Here is a 9,792-nt window from a genome sequence, read left to right on the forward strand (position 1 = left end):
AGGAGAAGTGTTTTCCATTTTAAGTTAGTGTCGTGAAATTTTAAGAGAGCTTGAAAAATACCCCTTGTGGGAGCTTTAATATTAATATACTAGCTTGTAGGCCCGTGCATATGCACCGGCTATTTTGAAAATATTTAGATTTTTTAAAAAAAATTGGGAATACCATTTTAGTCGCTAACCCATTTTAATTTTATAACAAATTATTTTAAATTAAGTTTCCATTAAGTTTTAAAAACCTATTTTTTCAATTGGGAGAGAGATTCAGTTTTAATAGGAGAATGATTCCCGTTTTAATTAGATGCGTTATATTTTCCTTTAATTTTCAATAGGGGAGAGATTTCCATTTTAATAGAATAATGGTTCCCACTTTAATTAGAAGTGTTAGAATTTCTTTTAATAGGAGAAAATTTCCGTTAAAATAAAAGATGAATTCTCGTTGTAAAAAAGGATTTCGGTTTTAAAGAAATTCCCGTTTTAATAGGAGATGACGTGGAATTTTAATAGAACTTGAAAAATACCCTTTGTAGGAGCTTTAATATTAAGACTAGCTTGTAGGCCCGTACATACGCACCGGCTCTTTTCAAAATATTTAGATTTTTTAAAAAAAATTGGGACTACCGTTTTAGTAGCTAACCCGTTTTAATTTTCTAACAAATTGTTTTAAATGAAGTTTTAATTAAATTTTAAAAACCCGTTTTTTCAATTGGGATAGAGATTTTGTTTTAAAAGGAGAATAATTCCCGTTTTAATTAGATATGCTAGATTTTGTCTTTTCAATAGAAGAGGAATTCTCATTTTAATAGGAGAATGATTCTCGTTTTAATTAGAAGTGTTAGAATTATAATAAATAAAAAACAAATCTCATTTTTCGAATAGGAAAGAAATTCCCGTTTTAATAGGAGATGGCGTGGAATTTTAATAAAGCTCGAAAAATACCCCTTGTGAGAGCTTTAATATTAATACTAGCTTGTAGGCCCGTGTATACACACCGGCTCTTTTGAAAACATTTAGATTTTTTTTAGAAAATTGGGACTACCGTTTTAGTCGCTAACTCGTTTTAATTTTCTAACAAATTGTTTTAGATGAAGTTTTAATTAAATTTTAAAAATCCGTTTTTTCAATTGGGAGAGAGATCCTATTTTAATAGAAGAATAATTCATGTTTTAATTAGATATGCTAGATTTCCTCTTTTCAATAGGAGAGGAATTCCCATTTTAATAGGAGAATGATTCCCGCTTTAATTAAAAGTGTTAGAATTATAATAAACAAAAAAAGATTTTCGTTTTTCAAATGTTTTTCAAATAGGAGAGAAAATCCCGTTTTAATAGGAGATGACGTAGAATTTTAATAGAGCTCGAAAAATACCCCTTGTGGAAGCTTTAATATTAAGACTAGTTTGTAAGCTCGTGCATACGCACCGGCTTTTTTGAAAACTTGCTCAATAATCATTACTATACGTCTATACATATAGAAATTTCATAGCAATCGTGTTATTAGGGGAAGACATCCCCGTTTTAGTTGCTAATCCGTTTTGATTTCCTAACAAATTGTTTTAATTGTGTTTTAAAAACCCATTTTTAGTTGGGGAAATAATCTCGTTATAAAAGTTGACATAATTTAAAAGTGTGATTTTCGTTTTAATATGAGAATAATTTCCATTTTAATTGGAAGTGCTAGAATTTATTTTTTCAATATAAAAGAGAAATTCCCGTTTTATTAGGAGTTTTGAAGAAAAGAATAGATTCCCGTTTTAAGTTGGTTTCTTAAAAGGAAAAAGAGATTCCCGTTTTATGTTGGTTTATTAATTGGTGATGTTTTAATAGATCTTGAAAAATATCCTTTGTGGGAGCTTTAATTTTAGTAGATCCGTGCATATGCACCAACTATTTTTAAAACTTGCTTAACAATCATAACTATACATATATAAATTTTCTAAAAAATCGTGATTCCAGTTTTTGTTGCTAACCCGTTTTAATTTTCTAACAAATTGTTTTAATCAAATCTTAAAAGCCCGCTTTAATTTCTTAACAAATTGTTTTAATTAAGTTTTAAAAACCCATTTTTTAATTGGGGGAGGGATCCCGTTTTAATTTAGAAGTGTGATTTTATTTTTTAATAAGAGAAAGATTCTCGTTTTAAGTAGAAGTGTTAGATTTTTCTTTATCAATAGGGGATGAATTCCCATTATAATAGGAGAAAGATTCACGTTTTAATTAGAAGTGCTAGAATTTTTATTTTTAATAGGAGAGTAATTTCCGTTTTAATAGGAGTTGATGATGTGAATTTTAAGAGAGATAGAAAAATACTCCTTGTGGGAGCTTTAATATTAAGATATAGATAGATTGATATGAAGATTAGTGATTAGACTCAGGGCCGGCTTTGAGGGTGTGCAAGATGTGCAAGAAAGAAGTGGCATGTATGCAAAACACGATTTACTCTTACACATTCGCTTTACTCCCTGTTTTTTGCAATCACCGTATTTAATAGAAATTATTATCTCTAACTAACATTAATATCTCTTTAAATGGTTCCTCTACATTTTGGGCCCATTGGGCATTGGGTGTTCAGACTAAAAATTTGTCATCCAAATTACAGTTGGCCCAAGAACTAACGATCAGAAAACGCGCTCTATTTCCCAGTCTTGACTTTTAGTTTTCTTTCTCGGGAAAACTTTTTATGTGGAAAAAACCGATCATGGATGACTCGTCATCATTATCATACACAAGCTTACCAACTAGTCATTTACTTGGTTCTGTCCCAGTAAGTTCAAAAATATATACTTTTTTTCATTTAATGTTAATTTAATCATTGAATAAATGTGATCACTGTTTTTATTATAGGCTGTGATTAGTGAGGATAAGAAAGCTTATGAAACAAGTGGTATGAAATGTTTTTTTTTTTTTTTTTTTTTTATTCTTTTTAATATTTAGATAGATAGAATAATTAGAAATTCATTTTTGTTTTGTGTTTTCAGTCCCGGAAGAAAGATTGGAAATTTTCCCTCCTAATCATGGAGATAGAGGACGGGGGTATCAGTCACTTGGAAGTTACAATGGTATGGTAAATAAACATTTACTGTTAATTTGTCAATTACAGTATAAATTTGTGTTAGCAGCTGATTAGGGATAGATACAAAATTATAGGAATAAAGTTGGACACAAATGTCTTTGGATCAAATTCTACCTTTACCAGTGGAAGGGTTCATTTCTCCACTGGTTACTTGTCATTTTAACGCTTACCAAATTTATTAAATTCCCATTTACATGAAATAAAGCTTTGGTGATTTGAGAATGTCACAAAAGGATACAGCATACGTGCTTCTGTAATGTTACAAGCTTACATGTGAATTCAAAACTGAAACATTTTTTCGTGCTTACATGCCTTTGTCTCTGGTATGCAATTCTTTGATGATGAATAGCATAATTTTCTCCTTAATTGTGATAATGTGATTACATGTCTTATCTAAATTGTCGTGGCACCCAATATATCAAAATCCGTCTTATATGTAAGAAGTAAAACCATTATCAACATTAAATGATTGTAAAAAATCAAGCCACTGTGTTTTATATTGCATGTTTACCTTATATTCACCAGAAGTGCATATAAATGGTTTGCATTTTCGTTTTTCGTAAACCTTGACACGAACATATTTTATCTTATATGAGTGAGTTGATCCGCGACCTTGTTAACCTTGTTTAAAAGAAGTAAAGAACTATTGTCATGCATGTCTTTATGTTCTTAACTACAGTTTTCATCCAAAATTGCAACTCTTATTACAGGGAGGGGGTTCGCTCATTGTTGGGCTATTATACTCCCATTTTTTATACTTTATCTATTTTCCAAGAGTCCTTACATTTAGTTTTTGTGGTGTAATGCACGCAGGAGTAGATGAACAACCAGCCACTAGCAATTGGAAAGGAGTATTTAGCATCTCATCTTACACAGAATATTTTGATGTTGACACCGATGTTGTCCTTGACAGAATTAAGAGTTCATTGTATCCTGTCAACGGAGACTTTTTTGGGAAGATTAGCAATAGCCCTGATCTGTGAGTTCTTTACTTGCTTATCTATCTGTTTTGTGATCAAACATTGTACTAACTACTAATATTTTAGGAGCTATGGTTATCTCCCTTAATCTCAATTTACTTTTAAGTATTAAACTTCACATCTATTGTTGGTTGGCAAGTTGTAATGGTAAAAGAACAGTGTATTGGTTATGACATGGAATGGGATGATGTAATTGGCATTAAAATCAGTTTGTGTAATGGTAAAAGACCAAATTATATTGGTTATGACATGGATAGATCAATGGGATGAAGACCTTAAAATCAGTTCTCGTGACCTATTCTACATGGTGGATTGGTGGGTGGGTTGGGGGGTTGGGGTTTTTAAAGTGTATCCACAGATGCGGGTAACTACTAGCCTGGCTAGTGAAATTTGTTGGAGTTTAACAGCAGACTCAGGCTCAAAATCTGCCAGCATAATAAATTCTAGATATCGTGAAGAGAGAATATTTAGTTAAATTTCATGTGGTGAGAGGTTTTAGCAGTAAAGCTACTGGTGCATTAGACATACCACATATGATAGGTTCCTGTCGGTTATCTTTTGATGTATATCAAATAGAATTACAGATTGTTGTCATACTACAGATACCAATAATAAAAACCAGGTAGAGGGGGTTAAGCGGACCCCTAAACCAATATATCTTTATTTGTACCTAGGGGTTAAGCAGACTAACATGCACCTAGGTATAACCCTTTTGACATCCCTTGTATTATTTTCCTTCACCAACTGCTTCCCTGCATCCAAAATATGTAAAATGATGATTAATGATAAGTGAGGCTGAACACTGATAATCAAACGAGTTCGTTATTAAGCGATTTGAACTTTAACATTCACCTGTTGTGCTGAGCTGCTGCTACCATTCAGTTTGAGTTTTGTTTTTCTCCAACCATGTCTTGTACAAGATCAAACGGAGAAAACTTTTGTGTACAATTAGAAAACGTGCCATTCAGAGCCTATGTAGGCCAATCGGCAATGACGGTCTGTTCTTGTCACTAATATATTTAATGGCAGCCGCAACTTAATGGTCAGTTTTCTGTGGGAAACATTCTGCACAGGGACAGTAAGTGAATAACAGGTTTAAGTTTTAGGATATACCACACTTGTATGGCAGACAATGAGAGGATGATTCCTGCGCATCCTCTCACTCTGAGCCACATGTTTTTGTGCTGATTTAGAGCATCTTATTTTAAATTTCGCCTTACTGTATAAACTTTGGTTATATTTTAGGTATGGAATGATATGGATATCAACATCATTGGTCTTTGTGATTGCTGCCCTTGGAAACTGTGCCACTTAATTAGTAAGCGGAGTGACAACAGCACATCATGGAGCTTTGACGTCAGCTACCTAAATGTGGCAGCTTGTGCAGTATATGGTTATTCAATTCTCGTACCAACAGCATTTTACTTTCTGCTTCAGTATTTTGGAACAAGTGCGAGCTTAGTACGCTTGTGGTGTATGTGGGGATATTCTCTTTTCATCTTTATTCCCAGCGCAGTGAGTATCAATCCGCATTTGTCTTTATTAAATATTTTGATTCCTCATTGCTGATTGGTTTTCTTTTATGTCACGTGGGTAATCCATAGTAACAGATCTGATAGTGACACTTCGAACACGTAATCTGCACTTTTTGTTAAATGAACTTGTGCATGTGCAAATGATGTTGCTGTACCATGTCATGCTGAAATATATCTGTGCACATCAGGAGCAAGTATAGACTATGATAGAAAGAGTGCCATATTACCAGTATTAGCAGTGTCACCCAACCTAGACATCAGTATGAATGTCTCTTTAATTATGGACTCTAGACTCATTTAGCATGTCCATCCACCCATTATGGGTTTGCAGCTCTTGGGCCTGATGAAGTAAGCCCGAGGAATTAGTCTCGGTGATTATGCTTCATTTATTGCTCTTGGGCCTGCAGCTCAAAGGTGCAGAAATCACGGTAGGCACCTGTTTGCCAAAAGTTGTAAAAATTAGGTTGGTAAAATGAGACTTTGATGCCCCCGTATTGACAAGGTTGGATGATCGCAAGGATCGTTCAGCAGTTGCAAGTTGTTCCATTACTTAATTCTTGATATCGTTGAAAATTGGCATCTCCTCTTTTCACTTTTTCAGTTTTTATTGCTTATTCCGGTGGAGTTTCTTCGTTGGGCGATTATCATCATCACGGGTTCAGCATTAGCTTCATTTGTTGCTCTTAACGTGAAGTCTTGTATTGTGGGAAGTGATCTTATGTTGCTGTTAGTGGCATCCTTTGTCCTGCAAATCGCTCTTGCTCTTTTCATCAAGATCTGGTTCTTTCCGTGAAACTCTGCTACTGTACACTTAAAAGGATTATGCTTTAAATTGCTTTGTTACCTCTATTCCAACAGGGATGGACATACTCTAATGGACTTGATTGCTTTTATATATTGCTTGACCCCTGTGAGCGTTCTTTGTGGGAGACTTTATCAGGATGGAGTTCCACGAGGAAATTGTTGTTCCTGTTTCTTTGGAATTATTTCTCCACGTTATAAGTGATATATGCAGAAGGATTTGCAAAAAGAGTGGAGGATTACTATGTTATGAGGAAGGCTGGTTTTGTTGATATACTTTGATGTTATAGAAATGATGTGTCTGTTGTTTGTTGATGTCAACGATCTATGTTTGCTTTAGTATCATTAATATCCACTGTTGTTCTTCACTTCTTTGCTTGAATTTTATTTTATGTATGTATTACTGAACCATTTTTGTTTATTATATGCGTATCTGGAATGGAACTTGGGAAGGTTCTTGGAAAAATTCCAGAGAGCAAAGGGGTGAGTGAAGGACATAGGTGAACCCCCAAAATCCAATGACGATATTGCTGCCATTCCTAAAATAGCAATATATGCTCACTGAATTATTATACAGGGTTGCTTTCGCCATAAGCACTTTTTAGGTGGCCGGGATTGTATAACGCTCTCTACCGTTTTGCTCTTCGATTTAAAGGATCCTATGTCACCTTAAATTTTGTTTTTATGCCTTTTGGCGAGTAAGTTGGACTAATGTTCCCCCCCCCCCCCAATAAAAAACCCAAATCAACCCTGAACAATATATTATTGAACTTTATGTCTTTAACACGCCTGAATTGATCAATGATTCTTCCACTTGGTTCGACTCTGAGGCGTGATCTTGTAGTAAAAATCATCATCGGACCCCCACGATGCCTGCAGCCTGCCTAGATATAATGTAACCAATGATGAAGTTGATAATGATCTTGTTTTCATTCATATGCTTTTTCATTACAATCAATACACCTTATATAGTGTTCCTATTACATTCACTCATCTAACTAATTCTGTTCTCATTACATTACGGGGAATGCCGAAATGGGGCGGATTACATTATGCTGTTTTTCAATCTTATGTTTCGATGCTCTCGACTTATACATTAATACCCCATAAATTTGAAGGGAGGTCACGAACCGAAAGCTTGGTCTTTAACATTTGAAATCTTGCTGCCGCCAAAGCTTTTGTGAAGATATCTGCGATTTGATCTTCTGTGCATAGATAGTTTATATCAATAGTCTTACTAGTGACAAGTTCTCTAATGTAGTGGTAATCCACCTCGACATGTTTGGTTCGAGCATGGAATACAGGATTGGAAGAAAGGGCAATGGCACTGATGTTGTCACACCAGATGAAAGGAGGTTTAGAGAGTGTAAACCTTAAGTCTCTTAAGAGGATGCATAGCCAATACAATTCTGCCGAAGTGTGAGCCAGTGATCTATATTCAGCCTCTGTACTGGATCTAGCCACTGTGATTTGCTTCTTGGAGGACCATGAGATGGGATTTGATCCTAGAAATACCGCAAACCCTCCTGTTGATCTCCTATCAATTGGACACCCAGCCCAGTCAGAGTCACTATAAGCTGTAACCAGAGTTGGTCCTTTGGAGAACTTGATACCTTCAGTAATAGTACCTTTTAAATACCTTAATATTCTTTTCATGGCTGTTAAATGAGCTACTTTTGGTTGATGCATGTGTTGACGGACTTGGTGAATTGAAAAATGCAATGTCGGGGCCTAGTCCATACTAAATCTTGTAATGCTCCCACAATTGACTGAACTTCACATTTGCATCGCGGGCGGTAAGTCGGATGTAGAGGAATCGACTTTTGTTGTAGAGATAGGTGTAGAACAAGGCTTGACATTCTCCATCTTGGCTTTCTTTAAAAGATCATAAATATACTTTGTCCGACACATGAATATAGCATCTTTACTTCTATGAATCTCAAGACCCAAAAAGTAGCTCAACTCACCTAAATCTTTCATAGAAAATGTCCGGACCGAAGTTGTTTGATGATTGAAGCACAAACCGCTGGCTGAATTTCCGATTGACTAAGATGTCATCCACATAAACAAGTACTATAGTAATAGTATTGTTATAATGTCGACAAGCAGAGAAAAAAATCGGCATGGGTAGTTGTGAAGCCAAGAGCAAAAGCGAGCTTGATACAATTTCTCATACCAAGATCCGGGTGACCGCCCGGACCATAGAGTGACTTCTTTAGTTTACAAACATGATGAGGTTTAGTAGGATCTTCAAATCACGGGGGTTGCAACATATACACGGCTTCTTTGAGATCTCCATGCAGAACGCATTGTTTACATCAAACCCAGTAATTTTCCAATCATATTGTAAAGCAAGACATAGAATAACTCGATCGTCGTGTGGCTTGGCAATTTGGACTAAAAGTTTACGTGTAGTCAATGCCCTTACGTTGGTGGTATCCTTTTGCCACTAACCTAGCTTTGAGCTTATCTATCAATCCGGTGGGCTTGTACTTAATCTTGAATACCCACTTATTTCCAACTAGATTCATTGTGAATCATAAGGAACTAGCTCAGTGTACCGGTATGATGTAAGGCATTAATTTCTAATGCCATTCTTTGCTTTCGCCACCCTGGATCTTTCATTGCTTTGGAATAGCATGTTGGTGTTCTGGGGAGATCTTGAACCTTTGACAACAATGCCCGAGGTAAGGGATGCTTAGTTACAATGGTATTATGTGCATATCTTGGATTATGCTTAATAATACCACTCTTCGATCTTGTGTGAACTGATAAATCTTGTTTGGATCCCGAACTTCGTCTTTGATGGATCTTGAACTTATCTTGAATCTGAACCAAGAACTGTTGTTGGCATTGAGACTGAAGTTGGTTGTGAGGTTTGAACTTGAGCTTGGGATGATGTTGATATCTGAAACGAGGTTCTAGTTGTTGAGTTTGAGATGATGGAGTGCGTACTAGCGAAAATGGTTCAAATGTTTGAGGTTGGGGTTTCGACATGTGAGTAGAACTGAGTGGTTGAGATGATCTTGAGTGATTTAAGAAGAAAGGAGGATTTAATTGTATAGGAGTGTAGCTTGAGTTTGAAGGACTATGAGTTCCGCCGGATGGAGATATGACATTTTGTTTTATGAGCGTAAATTCTCTTTCATTAAACACCACATGCGGATATATACAACTTGTTTGTAGCTATATCCATACACCTATATCCTTTGTAATGAAGACTATATCGAGGAAAGACACATGGAGTGGTTTTGATTGAAGCTTATTCTTGGTATATGGCTTGAGCCAAGGGTAACAGTGCAACCAAAAAACTTTAAGGAAGGAATAATGTGGAATTCGTGAAAAGAAGTTGAAAAGGTGATTTGTTTTGTAGCTTTATGGAAGGGGAGTGCATTTTATTACATAGG

At 35.3% G+C, this 9,792-nt stretch overlaps 1 pseudogene across 1 annotated transcript; it reads left to right on the forward strand.

Moving 5' to 3' along the window:
- The first annotated feature begins 2,601 nt into the window (after window positions 1-2,601).
- Window positions 2,602-6,753, forward strand: LOC147483950 (uncharacterized; annotated as a pseudogene). The gene is made up of 6 exons (XR_015204851.1): window positions 2,602-2,760; window positions 2,841-2,880; window positions 2,975-3,055; window positions 3,883-4,048; window positions 5,295-5,564; window positions 6,186-6,753. The product of XR_015204851.1 is annotated as an uncharacterized LOC147483950 (transcript).
- The last annotated feature ends 3,039 nt before the right edge of the window (window positions 6,754-9,792 follow it).

This window comes from Coptis chinensis, chromosome 8 (assembly GCF_015680905.1).
Source record: "Coptis chinensis isolate HL-2020 chromosome 8, ASM1568090v1, whole genome shotgun sequence".
NCBI classification, from domain to species: domain Eukaryota; kingdom Viridiplantae; phylum Streptophyta; class Magnoliopsida; order Ranunculales; family Ranunculaceae; genus Coptis; species Coptis chinensis.